This window comes from Primulina huaijiensis, chromosome 2, assembly GCF_012295235.1.
Source record: "Primulina huaijiensis isolate GDHJ02 chromosome 2, ASM1229523v2, whole genome shotgun sequence".
In the NCBI taxonomy this organism is placed as follows: domain Eukaryota; kingdom Viridiplantae; phylum Streptophyta; class Magnoliopsida; order Lamiales; family Gesneriaceae; genus Primulina; species Primulina huaijiensis.
The window spans coordinates 9,864,582-9,882,705 of NC_133307.1; positions in this window are offsets into that span (position 1 = coordinate 9,864,582).

Consider the following 18,124-nt stretch of genomic DNA (forward strand, 5'->3'; position numbering starts at 1 on the left):
CTGATGATCCGAAGCTTTATTCCGAAGCTGAATTATCATTGGCCAATCTTGATGAGGTCATCAAATCAGTCATTTCTGATATTCAGTTGGAAACATCTAAATCAATTGAAGATGTTGTCTTTACTGAGGAACCAGCAGATCCACTTATTTTTACTGAAGAACCAGTAGATCTTATTATTTTTGAAGAAGCAGCCAATCAAGCTGTTATTCTGAAGAACCGGCCGAGAAAGCTATTTTTGGATAAACTAAACAGCCAGTTCAGTTAGTTGTTATGGCTGAATAGACAGTTTTTGAACCAACTGAAGAGGCTCGGCTGCACTCAGTTACAACTGAAGAAGTGCCAGCTGAAGAGCCAGTTAATCAACCGACTGAAGAGCCAGTTACTCAACAAACTGAAGAACCTTCTACTACTCTTGTTCTTCCATACGTCTTTTATCCTCCCCGGGAACATACAACTGAAAATATTTCAGAAATGGTGACGCATGAAACCGAAGCAACCGACGGCACTATGGTTGTCTTTACTCAATAGGAACGGGTGCCGATTCCATAAACTTCCAGAATCATGTCTCCTGGTATTTCAGATACTGATGCCCTGTTTGAAGCAATTCAGACTGTTCAGACCAACATCATCAGTATGATGAATTCTATTTCTGAAATAAAGTCAACTCAGCTTGCACAATCTTTGAAGCTTAACTCTAACAATGAGTTTCCACAAACAGACTACATCTCATCAATCAGACTGTGTCTTCTCTTCTTCTCCAGATGGAAGAAATCAAGAAAGACAAACTATCGACTGAATCTCATTTTCAAACTCAAGCATTAGTCGGCAGACGCTTTGATTTTCTGGAAAGCAAAGTCACCAAAAGGATTGACATGCAACAAGACATTGTTATGAATACTATGACAGATATCGCAGTGGATGTTTGAATTTTATCCAATAAAGTTGATGTGCTTCACAAAAAAAGGGAAATAGGAGAGATAGAAGAGTTAAAAGATAAGAAAGACAAAGGAAAGAAGAAGAAATGAAGATCAAATGATTACAATTGTTGGTTGAAGACTATGGATGGAAATCTTTAATTCCTGATTTTCTCTTTTTTTGTACGAATCTGTACATTAGAAGAATTATTTTATCTACAATAAGTTCGAAGATTATTTTTTAGTTCAGTTGATCATTTCATACTTTACAAGTTTTTTCAAACACCAAAAAGGGAGAAATTTTTGGAAACTTAATTTTGGTTGTTTGACAAACTAAGTGTTTAATTTATTGGACTAAACTGATCAAGAAGTTTGAAGTAACTGAACTACATAAATCAACTGAAAGTTGCCTAACTGAAGATTAATGCGCAGTTTATCGAAAGCAACTGAAACCAGCTGAACTGAACTTACGAAGTCAACTGACTGATTAGTTGGAAACTGATCAGTTGATATATACAGTTGTGAGCTTACCAGCGATTGCTTATCAGCTGATCATTCAGCTGTACACGTCATCGGTTGGAGAAAAGGACATCCAACCGAAAACAGTACAAAGCAGACTGCAACTCATAGTGGAACGCCGAATTTCAGAGCTTACAGTGTACGAATATCAGAGGAATATTGAAGTGGCAATAAACGGGCATAAAGATTCAAATTATATTTAATGTTACTGTTGAAGAGAAGCATATAAATAGGTGAGAAGAGTAGTTGATAAATAGATATCTATCGATCGATCTATCTATTCTCTTAAGCTTGCTGTTACCCTGCTGAATTTATCGCTCTTACTCAATAATCAAAAAGCTCACACTTATCAGATATATTTGTAGCATTTGAGACTATCTTTCGAGCTTATAAGAACAAACTGTTTTGTTGTTTATTTGATCTTTAACTAGGTAAGTTGTGCTAAGTTCAGTCAAAGAACTGTGAGATATTTCGTAAACTAAGAGTTTCAGTTTTGGTAGTGTTAAGTCCAAACTGAAGTGGGTCTGTACAAGGTTTGTATCGATCAAAGTTTTTTAGTACATATCCTATCCTTGTTATAGAAGGGGTGACTTAGGAGCATTTGAAGTCTCCGATCATCCATAAATATTTGTGTGTTCTTACTTCAGTTATTTATTCTCTCTTTCAGTCAGTTTATTTCCGCAACTGTTATCATTTAAACTAATTGTCATTGAGTGACGAGATTCTTTGTTTCAGTTTGTCACAAAATTGACACTTCATTCGAAAAGATTATAAAATCGTGAGTGTTTTGTGAGAACCCGGAAATTTTGATCCGAAGCAAATAATGTAAGAAATACAAACTTGAAATTTAGCTTCAACTAATCTTAACAACTTTCATTATAACTATAGACTTAAATATGAACTTAGATTTTCAGCTAACATAACTCGAGAAAGTAGCTTCAGAGCTCGGAAATTAATTCAACATGAAGCTGAGCTGCAAACAACCGCATCCATTGAAGTATTGTCATTGGAGGTGTAAAACCCCAGCTCAAGGACTCGATTCTTCAGCTCGAAGAAGCTCAACCAAGCTTGTCCTAACAAGACCAAAAAGGGAGCTAGAAGTTGAGCCAAGGAATTGGACAAATTTATTATGCAAGAAACAACCTTTGAGATAATCAAGGATGAAGCTAAGGGATGAGCTAAAGGATAAGACACATTAATGATGCAAGAAATGATCCTTTAGAAAATCAAGATGACAATTAAGGGTTCTTGAGATTTTGAACCACCATAATGATCACAATTAAGCCATTTCTTGTGCTCCAAGGGGTCGGCCAAGGGGGGTGACAAAAGGGCAAGACTCATCTATAAATATGACAGGCAATGCTAGGAGATGCACTTCACAATTTCTTCCTCAACCTCTCAAAAAGCTTCGGCTCTCCTCTCTTCACAAAAACCCTCGGCCGATTCAAGCAAGGAAAAGGAAGAAAAGTTCGTTGTTCCGGAGTTGCAATACTGCGTCAAAGTGCTGTCAAAATCATGACTCAGTCTACTCGAAGTTATAATCGAAGTGCTGCTCAATTAGAGATCACAGTTGTTGAAACAGCGTTGAAGTGCTGCCCGATTTTCAACAAGAAACTTCTTTCAAGATACTGTAAGTGGGCTTTTGTTATGTACTTCATTTCTATTTTAAACTTTGATATAAGTAACGTGACATGCATGTTGGTGTGTCTCTTTTTCGAAAATGTCAGTGTGTTCTATTTTAAAATTTCGATCGATTATGTGTTCTCTTCTGTGCTTCGAATTTCTTGGTTCCGCTGTGTCTGTATGAATAACTCTGAAATCTGAATATCTGAAAACTTCTGTCTGATACTTCTGAATTCTGTTGCAATGTTACGATTCGAATTTGAAATGGGACGAGAATTGTAGTTCTGTTCTGGCCCCCATTGGTGGGTATAAAACCATGTTCTGTTCCGGCCCCCATTGGTGGGTATAAAACCATGTTCTGTTCTGGCCCCCAATGGTGGGTATAAAACCATTTCTGTCTGGCCCCCATTGTTGGGTATAAAACCATGTTCTGGCCTCACCTCTTAGAGGACTAACATATTGGGGACAATTTGACCATGGAAATAAGATGAGTAACAGTGTGTTTTGTCTGTTCTGATATGTTCTGAATTGTTTCTGTTCTGTTCTGAATCATTTGATAAGCTCAGTCTTTTATTCGCTTCGTTTCTGTTGTGTCAAGTCAAGAATATTGGGTTTTGAAAGTATGTTATGAAAGTATGTTAAAAGAAATTTTTAAAGAATTAAGTTCTATATGTATCTTTGGAATCGATCGACCCCCACTTGCTGAGTGTTTCCCAAAACACTCACCCCTTACAAATTTCAGATAAAACTGAAGAGCAAATAAATAAGGAGGAGCAGGAAGCTTTCTGAGGTTGGTGAACGATGATCAAGATCAAGAACCACTTTATCCCTTTTGTTTAGTTTTCCGCATTTCGCAACTCGGATGTATTTATTTCATTGTCATTGTAAGACAATACTTTATTTATGAAAAAGACTGGTTTAATTTGATACGAGGCTTTATTTTTTTCAATATAATTGTTAAACAATGTCGGATGTCACCGACGCTTCGGATACGGGACGTGACATTTAAGTGGTATCAGAGCCGCCAGGTTCATAATCCTGCTGGGATTTTGATAGAAAAAAATTTGGCGAAGTCAAATTTTGGCAAAAGCCTAGTGCATCTCAATTTGAGTCCAACTTTCATCTGTTCTTGAAATCTAACTTTCATCTGATTCTTAAATTTCGAATAGACTTCAAAAATCTATCCCTTCATTTGCTTCGCAATTCTTAGTATCAAAATTTTTCCACGACCACTTTGTTTCTATTATTTGTGCCTTTCTATCCTTTATACGATTCTGATGCTTTTCCTTCGATTATATCCTAGGAAATGGCTGCTCCACGTACCCGTGCTCAGGCTACCCTTCGCATGCGCCACCTCACGATTGACAATCAGACTAGAGAAATTGCGACCTTGAAGGCGCAACTGGCTAGAGAAAAGTTGGAGAAACAGGAGATTATTGAGAGTAGACTCATACTGGAGACCGATGTACAACGATTGACTCATCATCTGGATTTGGCAGAGAGCCAGCTGCTGCAGATACCGACCGATTCTTCTCGCATCATGCGCTTAGTTGCACTTAACAGGGATTTGTTGGATAGAGTGGAGATAGAGCGAGGACGTGCTGCTCAGGCCCGTCAGCGCCAGGAGGAGTACAACGCCAGACAGGATCGGTACATTTCGAAGCTCCATGGCACCATGGACAGACTTCAAGATCAGAATAATTACCTGCATTTGGTGATAGAGAACATGGAGGAAGAGGAGGTAGCACCGATAGAGGTGGCTGAAGATGACAGCGCCAGTGACAGCGATGGCAGAGAGATGTTCGATTAGATTAGCAGTATAATATCTGGGCAGTAGTTAAATTTGTGACTAAGAAAATACTTTGTGTACCAAATTATTTTGAAACTTTCTATTATCCTTCTATTGCATATTTAAAAAATTTGATAAGTATCTTATGTATAAAATTGTTTTTTATAGGAAAACAACATGGATCTTCAACGCATTATAAATGAACTTCAAAATCAACTTCAGGAAAAGGAGTTAGAAATTAAAACACTGAAAGAAAAAAATGAGAAACTCGAAAGAGATAATTTCCAGTTAGACGGGAATAATGTATGCATGACGGAGGATCTTCGTGAGGCCAGAGAAGAAGAGAAGAAACTACGTGAGGACGTAAGACGTTATGCCGCTTATCATCTAGAGTCGGAACGTCGACACGAAATCACCAAGCAAGAGTTAAACAAAGCTCATGATAGGATTTTTACCCTCAAAATCCGGGACGATAGCCTTATCAAAACACAGCGCTGTCTGGAGGAACAGATCGCAGATCAAGAAATCAATGAGAAAGTAAGCCAATCAACAATACAGGAGCTACAAGATCAAGTAAACAACCTTGATCATCACAACACACAACTGCAGAATTACATTGAGCACCTGCCAAATGAAGTGATCAACATGGAAGAACTCGTAGAGCAACTAGAATGAAACCCGATGGAAGAAGAAATTAACGAGGCAGTAGGCAATGGAGAGGTTATAGACGAGTAGAAAGAGGACTCTAGACTAGACATTGATTGTATTAAGAATTATTTGATTTACCATTTGTTTCGAAACTTTTTGCTTGTATGAATTTCAAAAATTTAATGAAATTATTATACTTTGCAGCAAACAAATTAATAAAATACATGTTTATAGGATATGGCAGGCAGACCACCCCGAAACAACCGTAACCCTCGTGGCGCCAACCAAAATGAAAATCCACCACCACCTCAGAGAGTAAACCTCAGCCAAGAAGATATGATGGCAATAGCCACTACCGTAGCTGCGACGTTGCAAGGATTCGTGAACCCATTGGCTAACGCCATCCAACCACCTCAAGAACCACAACCGCGTGGAATTAAATACCATTATGAATCTCTAAGAAGGAATCGAGTTCCAACTTTCGATGGAAACCCAGACTCGAAAATCAGTCACAACTGGCTCAAGAACGTCGAAACACAATTGCATTTACTGGAGATACCTGAAGAACTGAGAGTGGAGGTTGTGACACCGTTTTTGGAAGACCGGGCTAGGAAATGGTGGGAAACTGTGTCGCCATCTTTGACAGAAGTGGAAGAGATCACATGGCAGATTTTTAAAAGAGAATTTTTGAAACAATACTATCCAGCTGAATTTAGACTACAGAAGTTGGGTGAATTTGAAAGCTTCAAACAGGCTCCAGACATGTCAGTAATGGAGTACACTTCACGATTCAACGATCTGGGAACTTATGTCCCAACGATCATGTCGGATGAAACGTTAAAAATGCATCGTTTCAAGAAGGGACTCAACAGTCGAATTCAGTCAGCATTGGCAGTATTTAAGCCAAACAACTTTGCGGATTTGATGGGCGCTGCAATGAGCGCAGAAACTGATATCAAGCGACGCGAGGAAGAAAACAAGAAAAAAAGGCCGATGAACAATCAATCTACTCAGAATGGTCCCAAGTTTAAGAAACAAAATTATTCAGGTGGGTCTTTCAAAGGAAGTTCTGGCAGTGCTGGTAACACCGAAGGAAAGTGGTGTGATACATGTCAACGGAAACATGTTGGAGAATGTTACCGGAAGACAGGCGCTTGTTTTAAGTGCGGAAAGGTGGGTCATAGAATTAAAGATTGTCCAGACAACAAGGACAAAGGGACGGGGCCCAGTAAACATCATGAAAACAAGACTAATGCTCGGGTGTACGCAATAACCCAAGAAGAAGCTGATAACACCAACGAAGTGGTGGCAGGTACTATTTTACTCAATGAAATGCGTGCATATGCCTTGTTTGATTGTGGTGCTACGCACTCGTTTGTGTCTAGAAGGTTTGCTAAAAAGTTTAAACTTAAACATGATACTCTTAGTGAACCCTTAAGAGTGGCAACACCGACGAGTAAAGTAATTGAATCGCACAAAGTGTATCGAAACTCTAAAATTTGTATCAGCAATCAAACTTTCAAAGCGGAATTGATTCAACTCAATATGGTTGAGTTTGACATCATTCTTGGAATGGACTGGTTGGCTAAAAACCATGCCATGGTAGACTGTCAAAGGAAAGATATTAGACTTCAGACTTCGAACAAAGAGGAAGTCATATACCACGGGTAATCCAAAGAACGGAAATCTCTACTATCTGCCTCTCAAGCCTGGAAGGCCATAAAAGGAGGTGAAGATATTTATCTAGCAATGATCAATGAGATCAAGGAAGAAGAAGGCCCAAAGTTAGAAGATATTCCAATTGTTCAAGAATTTCCAGATGTTTTCCCTGAGGAATTACCGAGGAAGATACCCGATAGGGAAGTAGAATTTGAAATCAATTTGGTCCCTGGTGCTGCACCAATCTCAAAGGCACCATACCGAATGGCTCCAGCAGAATTAATGGACTTAAAGGAGCAACTCCAGGAATTATTAGACAAGAAGCAGATTCGCTCAAGTGTATCCCCGTGGGGAGCTCCAGTGCTATTCGTAAAGAAAAAGGATGGGAGCATGAAGCTATGTATTGATTACCGGGAGTTGAACAAGATAAACATAAAGAATAAATACCCACTCCCGAGAATAGATGATCTTTTCGATCAGCTAAATAGAGCCAAAGTTTTCTCAAAGCTTGATTTAAGATCAGGATATCATCAGTTAAAGGTCAAAGCAGAAGATATCCCTAAAACTGCTTTTAGAACAAGATATGGACATTACGAATTCATAGTAATGCCCTTTGATCTGACAAATGCTCCTGCAGCATTCATGGACCTGATGAATCGAGTGTTCAAACCGTACCTCGACAGGTTTGTGGTTGTTTTTATAGATGATATCTTGGTATACTCACCAAGTGAAGAAGAACATAGAGAACATCCATGTCTCACTCTGCAAACACTACGTGAGAAAGAACTCTATGCCAAATTCAAGAAGTCTGAATTTTGGTTAAAGAGTGTGGCATTCTTAGGCCATATAATTTCCGAACTTGGAGTGTCAGTAGACCCAAAGAAAGTAGAGGCAATCAAGGATTGGCCACAGCCAAAGACAGTGACTGAAGTAAGAAGTTTTCTTGGTTTAGCTGGCTATTATAGAAAATTCGTGGAAGGATTTTCGTCAGTTGCCATTCCTCTTACCAAACTTACACAGAAGAACTCAAAGTTCATTTGGAATGAAGCATGTGAGAAGAGTTTTGAAACCTTGAAAACAAAACTCGCAACTACACCGGTATTAATCCTCCCTGAAGATGGCTAGGACTTCACAGTATATAGTGACGCTTCAAAAGGAGGATTAGGGTGTGTACTTATACAAGAGGGTCAGGTAATTGCTTATGCCTCACGACAATTGAAACCGTATGAGCAGAATTACCCCACTCATGACCTTGAGTTAGCTGCAGTAGTGTTTGCACTTAAAATCTAGAGGCACTATCTTTATGGAGTAAAATGTGAAGTATTTACTGATCTCCAGAGCCTCAACTACATTTTCACTCAAAAAGAGTTAAATATGAGGCAAAGGAGATGGATGGAACTTCTAAAGGATTATGATTTGGTAATCAATTATCATCCAGGAAAGGCGAATAAGGTGGCTGATGCATTGAGTCGAAGAAATTTTGGGAAAGTAAGCTTATCTTCACTATCAGCGCGACCAGGACTACGGGAAACCATCAAATTAAATCAGAGTCAAGACACCTCCATCCTTAAAATTAAAGAACAAATCCAAGAAGGAAAACTTCCAGAGTTTCAAATTGACGAAAACGGTATTCTTTGGATGAAAAGACGGTTGTATGTGCCCGATATCGATGGAATTCGAGAAGAAGTAATGACCGAAGTACATAAATCAAGATTTTCGATACATCCAGGAAGCACCAAAATGTACCGATACTTGAATAACAATTACTGGTGGAATGGAATGAAGAAAGACGTGGCTGTCTTTGTTTCCAAATGCCTAACCTGTGAACAAGTCAAGGCAGAACATCAAAGACCTGGAGGACTTTTACAACCATTGGAAATACCGGAGTGGAAGTGGGATAACATCTCCATGGATTTCGTTGTAGGGCTACCAAGATCCCGGCAGGGTCACGATGGTATCTGGGTAATCGTTGACAGATTGACCAAGTCTGCACATTTCTTACCAGTGCGGATGACTTATAACCTGGATAAGCTCGCTACCTTGTATATGAACAACATAGTGAAACTACACGGAGTTCGGACAAGTATACTGTCTGACAGAGATCCAAGGTTTGCATCAAGATTTTGGAAGAGTTTCCAAAAGGCTATGGGAACCAAGATTACTCTCAGCACGGCCTATCATCCCAGACTGATGGCCAAACCGAAAGGACAATTCAGACCCTCGAGGATATGCTGAGGGCATGTATGCTGGATTTTTCTGGAAATTGGAGTGAACAGTTACCCCTGATCGAATTCGCCTACAACAACAGCTATCACAGTAGCATCGAGATGGCGCCGTATGAAGCTTTGTATGGAAGGAAGTGTAGGTCGCCCCTATGTTGGGACGAGGTCAGAGAAAAGACTGTTACTGGACCAGAACTTGTTCAAATGACCATTGACAAGGTCGCTATAATCAAAGAAAGACTCAAGGCAGCCCAGGATAGACAGAAGAGCTGGGCAGATTTGAAGAGGAGACCGTTGGAATTAGAAGTTGGTGAAAAAGCATACGTCAAAGTCTCTCCTATGAAAGGAGTAGTTTGGTTCAGTAAGTCCGGAAAGTTGAACCCAAGATATGTGGGACCGTTCGAAATACTGGAGAAGGGGGGAACCTTAGCCTACCGTCTAGCTTTACCGCCTGATATGTCCAGGATACATAATGTCTTCCACATCTCACAGCTGAGGAAGTATGTCCCAGACCCGGGTCATGTACTCAAAGTTGCACCACTGATGATCGAGGGAAACCTCAACGAAGAACTCAAATACGAAGAAGTCCCTACCCTAATAGTGGACTCAAAAGACCAAGTATTGAGAAACCGGACAATACCTTATGTCAAAGTACAGTGGTCAAATCACACTGAAAGGGAGGCAACTTGGGAACTTGAAGAGAAAATGCGATCACAATACCCTCACCTATTCGAATGATCAAGCTAATGCAAGTTTCGAGGACGAAACTTTCAATAAGGAGGGAGGGATGTGAGAACCCGGAAATTTTGATCCGAAGCAAATAATGTAAGAAATACAAACTTGAAATTTAGCTTCAACTAATCTTAACAACTTTCATTCTAACTATAGACTTAAATATGAACTTAGATTTTCAGCTAACATAACTCGAGAGAGTAGCTTCAGAGCTCGGAAATTAATTCAACATGAAGCTGAGCTGCAAATAACCGCATCCATTGAAGTATTGTCACTGGAGGTGTAAAACCCCAGCTCAAGGACTCGATTCTTCAGCTCAAAGAAGCTCAACCAAGCTTGTCCTAACAAGACCAAAAAGGGAGCTAGAAGTTGAGCCAAGGAATTGGACAAACTTATTATGCAAGAAACAACCTTTTAGATAACCAAGGATGAAGCTAAGGGATGAGCTAAAGGATAAGACACATTAATGATGCAAGAAATGACCCTTTAGAAAATCAAGATGACAATTAAGGGTGCTTGAGATTTTGAACCACCATAATGATCACAATTAAGCCATTTCTTGTGCTCCAAGGGGTCTGCCAAGGGGGGAGACAAAAGGGCAAGACTCATCTATAAATATGACATGCAATGCTCGGAGATACACTTCACAATTTCTTCCTCAACCTCTCAAAAAGTTTCGGCTCTCCCCTCTTCACAAAAACCCTCGGCCGATTCAAGCAAGGAATAGGAAGAAAAGTTCGTGCACTCCGGAGTTGTAATACTGCATCAAAGTGCTGTCAAAATCACGACTCAGTCTACTCGAAGTTATGATCGAAGTGCTGCTCAATTAGAGATCACAGTTGTTGAAATAGTGTCGAAGTGCTGCCCGATTTTCAACAAGAAACTTCTTTCAAGATACTGTAAGTGAGCTTTTGTTATGTACTTCATTTCTATTTTAAACTTTGATATAAATAACGTGACATGCATGTTGGTGTGTCTCTTTTTCTAAAATGTCAGTATGTTCTATTTTAAAATTTCGATCGATTATGTGTTCTCTTCTGTGCTTCGAATTTCTTGGTTCCGCTGTGTCTGTATGAATAACTCTGAAATCTGAATATCTGAAAACTTCTATCTGATACTTCTGAATTCTGTTGCACTGTTACGATTTGAATTTGAAATGGGACTAGAATTGTAGTTCTGTTCCGGCCCCCATTGGTGGGTATAAAACCATGTTCTGTTCCGGCCCCTATTGGTGGGTATAAAACCATGTTCTGTTCTGGCCCCCAATGGTGGGTATAAAACCATTTCTGTCTAGCCCCCATTGGTGGGTATAAAACCATGTTCTGGCCTCACCCCTTAGAGGACTAACATATTGGGGACAATTTGACCATGGAAATGAGATGAGTAACAGTGTGTTTTGTCTGTTCTGATATGATCTGAATTGTTTCTGTTCTGTTCTGAATCATTTGATAAGCTCCGTCTTTTATTCGCTTCGTTTCTGTTGTGTCAAGTCAAGAATATTGGGTTTTAAAAGTATGTTATGAAAGTATGTTAAAAGAAATTTTTAAATAATTAAGTTCTATATGTATCTTTGGAATCGATCGACCCCCACTTGCTGAGTGTTTCCCAAAACACTCACCCCTTACAAATTTCAGATAAAACTAAAGAGCAAATAAATAAGGAGGAGCAGGAAACTTTCTGGGGTTGGTGAACGATGATCAAGATCAAGAACCACTTTATCCCTTTTGTTTAGTTTTCCGCATTTCGCAACTCGGATGTATTTATTTCATTGTCATTGTAAGACAATACTTTATTTATGAAAAAGACTGGTTTAATTTGATACGAGGCTTTATTTTTTTCAATATAATTGTTAAACAATGTCGGATTTCACCGACGCTTCGGATACGGGACGTGACATTTAAGTGGTATCAGAGCCGCCAGGTTCATAATCCTCCTGGGATTTTGATAGACAAAAATTTGGCGAAGTCAAATTTTGGCAAAAGCCTAGTGCATCTCAATTTGAGTCCAACTTTCATCTGTTTCTGAAATCTAACTTTCATCTGATTCTTAAATTTCGAATAGACTTCAGAAATCTATCCCTTCATTCGCTTCGCAATTCTTGGTATCAAAATTTTTCCACGACCACTTTGTTTCTATTATTTTTGTCTTTCTATCTTTTATACGATTCTGATGCTTTGCCTTCGATTATATCCTAGGAAATGGCTGCTCCACGTACCCGTGCTCAGGCTATCCTTCGCATGCGCCACCTCACGATTGACAATCAGACTAGAGAAATTGCGACCTTGAAGGCGCAACTGGCTAGAGAAAAGTTGGAGAAACAGGAGATTATTGAGAGTAGACTCATACTGGAGACCGATGTACAACGATTGACTCATCATCTGGATTTGGCAGAGAGCCAGCTGCTGCAGATATCGACCGATTCTGCTCGCATCATGCGCTTAGTTGCACTTAATAGGGATTTGTTGGATAGAGTGGAGATAGAGCGAGGACGTGCTGCTCAGGCCCGTCAACGCCAGGAGGAGTACAACGCCAGACAGGATCGGTACATTTCGAAGCTCCATGGCACCATGGACAGACTTCAAGATCAGAATAATTACCTGCATTTGGTGATAGAGAACATGGAGGAAGAGGAGGTAGCACCGATGGAGGTGGCTGAAGATGACAGCGCCAGTGACAGCGATGGCAGAGAGATGTTCGATTAGATTAGCAGTATAATATCTGGGCAGTAGTTAAATTTGTGACTAAGAAAATACTTTGTGTACCAAATTATTTTGAAACTTTCTATTATCCTTCTATTGCATATTTAAAAAATTTGATGAGTATCTTATGTATAAAATTGTTTTTTATAGGAAAACAACATGGATCTTCAACGCATTATAAATGAACTTCAAAATCAACTTCAGGAAAAGGAGTTAGAAATTAAAACACTGAAAGAAAAAAATGAGAAACTAGAAAGAGATAATTTCCAGTTAGACGGGAATAATGTATGCATGACGGAGGATCTTCGGGAAAGACACTAGGAATGCCAGAAACATCTTCGGGAAAGACACTAGGAAAGTCTTCGGGAATATCAATCTCCTCCAACTTCTGACTCATAGGAGCATGTGCGGTAGTGACACATGCTAGAAAAGCTTGTCATCCACGTCTCATAATCTTCCTCGCATATCGACAAGAGATAATGTGCGGCATTTTCTTGTTCCTCGCCACCTCAAAGACAAAAGATTTACCATTAGGCTGTCGAATAGACATTGATCGCTGACGAAAATCAATCGAAGCTCCATTCGTTGATAACCAATCCATGCCCAGTATGATATCAAATTCAGGCATATAAATCATATAAAGAATATAAACTTACGAGTTTGAGGCTTGAAGAATGAGCTTCCCGGCACTGATGGTGGCACAACCCTTTACAGAATTTTCGCTCTGATATCAACTGAAACGTCCATTACTCGTTTTGCTTATAAAGTGCTAGAAATTTTTTTTTAAACCTCACTTAGCATTCGGCCGAACCATACAAGAATATATAAAATATTTTTGACACCATTTTAAAAATAAATCAATCAACTAATATTTGAAAATCAAAGAAAAATAGTTTAAAGCATAAAATCATCCAACGTTTTACCAAACCTAAAAAGGAATATTTGAAAAGTATAACCCATACTATAAACCTCTTAAAAACCACTCAAAGTATAAATAATAAGTCGTATAATATCTTTAACATAAATCATAAACGGAAATGCGGAAAACTAGAAGCGCTGGTCCTTGGGTTATGTGCACTTTCAATCCAGTCAGATCATCCATCAAGACCTCCACTACCCTTAACATCAAACTCACCTGCATCGATCGCACCTAGTGAGTCTAAAGACTCAACACACCATAATTTTGTTAACAACATAATACGTATACAGAACACATGCGACAGTGAAAATACTTGTACTTAAAATAACAATTTCATGAAGATGCATAAACTTTAAACATTCACATTTTCATAAACATTTTCATATCGACATATTCATATTCATATTCATTTTCGTTGAATTCAGATCGTTAATTGTGACTTCGTTTTCGTATTCGTATTGGGGCGATGGATCCATCTACATGTAACCACAGTACTGGGCGGCGTGGACATCGGTGACACTCTCACCCGTCAACTGAGCCTTGGCCTTCGTATTAACATATCATCATATCACGTATTCATATTAGTCATAATTACTTTACTTCCTTCAACATTTCGTATTTTCATCACTTTATAAAAGCATGCATATAAATATAGTTTTTCTTTTAAACCAAGAATGCAACATATCTTTTAAAAGTCCAATAAACAATAAAAATCCATAAATATTTAAACTAAACTTATCAACATATAAACAGCATTCAGAGCACTGCCATGACATTTACTATTTTTCAGGTGTAAAATTACCGTTTTACCCCTAGATGTAAAATTTCACGTTTTTGACATTTTTTTATTTGATTGCCTCTAAAATATCTCAAATAATTATTTAAGCTTAAATTAAATTTATCACAATTATATTTAGCTTAAATTCTAGACTTTTCATTTATTCCATGATTAATCATTTTAATGCGTTTTAATCTTGATTTAATTCCAACTTTAATATAAAATTCATAAATAATAAACTTAGACTTTGTATATTATTTTAGCCTTCCTGAACCATAACTCAACCCCCGTGAGCCATGTTTTGAATTAAAACAAGGGAAGAAAAGCCTAATCCCTCTAACCAAGCCGCCTTCGAGCCACTTCGATTTTTCATTCAAAAATGATTAAACATGATTAAACAAATACTATGGTGTGATGGATGATTAAAGGGAAGAATATGGTGTGCCTTTGCGTTTTTAATGCATGATTATGCGAGAACAAGGAGTGTTGGTAATTTGATGGGTGAGGGAGTTGTGATTAAGCTTGTTATGGGGTGGGGTTTTTGGTTTAAATAATAATTAAAAACACTAACAAAAGTTTAGGCTCATTAGGAAAGTAAATTTGGCCCAATAAGTCCATTAGATTAAAAATTGTTTTGTTTAATAAAGTTTGTGAATTTATTAGCCGGGTTGCCAAAACGTTCGTATTTTTTTTGAAAAACCAACACCGATAAAAATTTCATCCCGGCATATAAAATCACCTCAAAACTCTTTAATTTCAAAAATGAGAAAAAATATCAACCATACTTTAAATAATTAAAAATAATTATTTAATAAAAATATTTTTTATTTTTTACCCCTCGGTCTCCGTTCCTCGATCACAACTCGAATAACCCTTAAAAATACACTTTGATGCATATAAGTAGAAAAATACTAAAACATCATATAAACATATCACATAATCCATTTAGCCATTAAAATCAATTAATCAACTATTTTCTATATTCTCTAGATTCGCATGCAGTTGGTTTACGTATTCTTAATTTTGAACCATACAATATATTTTCCTCACATCACGTTTTGAGTTAGGAGGGGACATGAATATTTTATACACTATGTTTTGTCATGTTGGTGGTTGTGAGGATTTTTGCTTGTTTCATATTTGTATTATTTTAAATCGTAAGTCGTGGTTTGACGATTTGTCTATTTTTAAACTGCACTATTTTATCTGTCATTGGATTACATCTATTTTTGAAAGGTCATATTTTCAGCAGTGTTGCATGCATGCATGATTTTCAAATTTTCGAGAAATGAGCTTGTAAAAAAATAAAAAATTTGGTAGCATTTTAAACTGTAGACGTCTCATTTATAACAAGTCAAACGAAAATTTATTAGTGCAGTAATTCAAAATGAGATAACATGTATCAGTAGTAAGGTATCATTATGAAAATATTCTGTCAAGTGACATCAACTGCATGTTCTAGATTCTGAAGTGAATAACGTAGGCTAAATAGGTGGCTCCCACCAATATTCGGTGTAAAAATTTTCCTCTCGTACTCAAGTGAGATCCATATAATCGATCATTTAGGAGTCAAAGTGAACTCACATTTCTGGTTCGAAGTCACAATGTCTAGAAGAAACATATACCAGATTTTAAATATGTTGTTCATTGGATTCACTTCCGGACCGAATCCGCATTGTCCAGTGGACTAGAAATTCGGAACATAGACCGCTGTCCAGACTTAATTCATCCACTCATTCATTTAATCAGTAATAGCCTATCGGTAACCAGTCAAAAACAAAAAAATCCATAAATTCAAATATACAGTACAATAAGGCCAATAATTTGTGACATGCACAAAATGATACAATATACGAATAAATCATTTGTTTATAAACTACACCGTAAATTCCAGACCGAATTCCGAAATCTATTATTAAAGAAATCGATGGGAAAAACCTCTCGGTAAAAACCATACAGTAGAAATCCTCACATCGGTATCTTACTTTTCGTCTTGATTTCAATCCCTAAGTGAAGATAATTTCATATAAATATAATTTGATTTATTTTGCATTGGTTAAGACCAGTAGTAGGTGTTGGAATCTTTAAAAATCATTATTGTACAAAACTTGTACAAGTAGTTTTGAATAAAGATTTACAAATTCATAACAATTAAAATACAATTCCAAAAATCATCAAACTTTGCTGAAATTCCTAGAAAGAGTGCATAATATTTTGAAAGTCGGAAACCAAAAAATGGAGGCGTCGTGTGAGATTCACGCACCGATGCGGCGGTGCATGTGGTTACTTCAACAGCCAAGCGTGTAAACTAGGAAACATTTTGGACGACGCGTGTAAACTAGGAAACAATACTTCTTGCGACTTTTGGGATGATTGATAAGCCCAAATCTTATAGAAATTTTAGGGATTTTATTTTATAATATTTTTTCTTATCTGTAATTATTATCTCTAATTATGTGTTTATCTGAATTAATTTTATAATATTTGTAGATTTGAATAAAAGAGAACAAAAAGCCTAATTTGGGTGATAAGATGATTTTATCAAACTTCAAAAGAAACAAAATACCAAAAGAAAGGAAATAAAATATTTTTATATTTTATTATCTTTAGAATATTGAAGTTTTGGAAGAAAATCTATGTAGATCTTGATAAATAAATCTCTACAATCTTATCTATAATTTTTGAAATTGACATGGGCTTCAAGGAGTTGGAGGATTAAGTCCATGAAGAAATATAGAAGGCATAGTACGTGAGCAGCAAGAGAGAAGGCGCAAAAAAGAGAGAAAAAAAAGCATCGCAGAAGGGGTGAAGAAGGAGATAAGAACAGAGAGAAGAAGGCAGAGACATAAGGAGAAGGGCAGAAGAGAGAGGCAGAGTAGAGAAGAGAGAGAAAGGAAAGGAAAAGGCATAGTATAGTCACGTAAAGAAAGAAGAAGAGCAGAAGCGAAAGCAGATGAAGGAATCCTTTAATAAATAAAATTGTGGATTTCACCGTGATTTTCAAGAATTAAATAATTAAATGAATTCCAACATGTGTCAACATAATAGAGTTTGGTACCGTTGTTTGTCTTAGTTCTTTATTTGATTTTTAATCCCTCCTTGATCTTTGAATCCATCATTTTTAATTGCAATTATTTTATTTAATAGTTTATATTAATAATCCATATATAATCTTTTATTTATTTTGTCTAGCTTTAGTTAAGTGATAAAAATTCTAGTAATTAAATATTAATCTATGTGGTATCGATACTTGGTCTCATCATCCATTTACTATAACTTGACCTAGTCCGCTTGCTAGATTTATTCCTAACCGAAATCGTCGGTCAAGTTTTTCGCGCTGTTGCTGGAGTCTAATTTATTTTATATTATAATAAATTGTTTGTTTGAGACTTGATGATTTTTTTTCTATTTTTTCTAATTTATTTATTTATTTTTATTTTATTGTGAGGTACTTCTAGATGGATCATCAGCAAGTATTCACGAATTTTGCCCAACAATACTTGGAACCATTCTATGCCGCTTGTGGAAGATTCAATGATTTGGCAACCAAATATCGGTACCATGATTTGTCAAACTACACTCTTCTTCAAATTTTCTATATTGGTTTGGATGAGACAACAA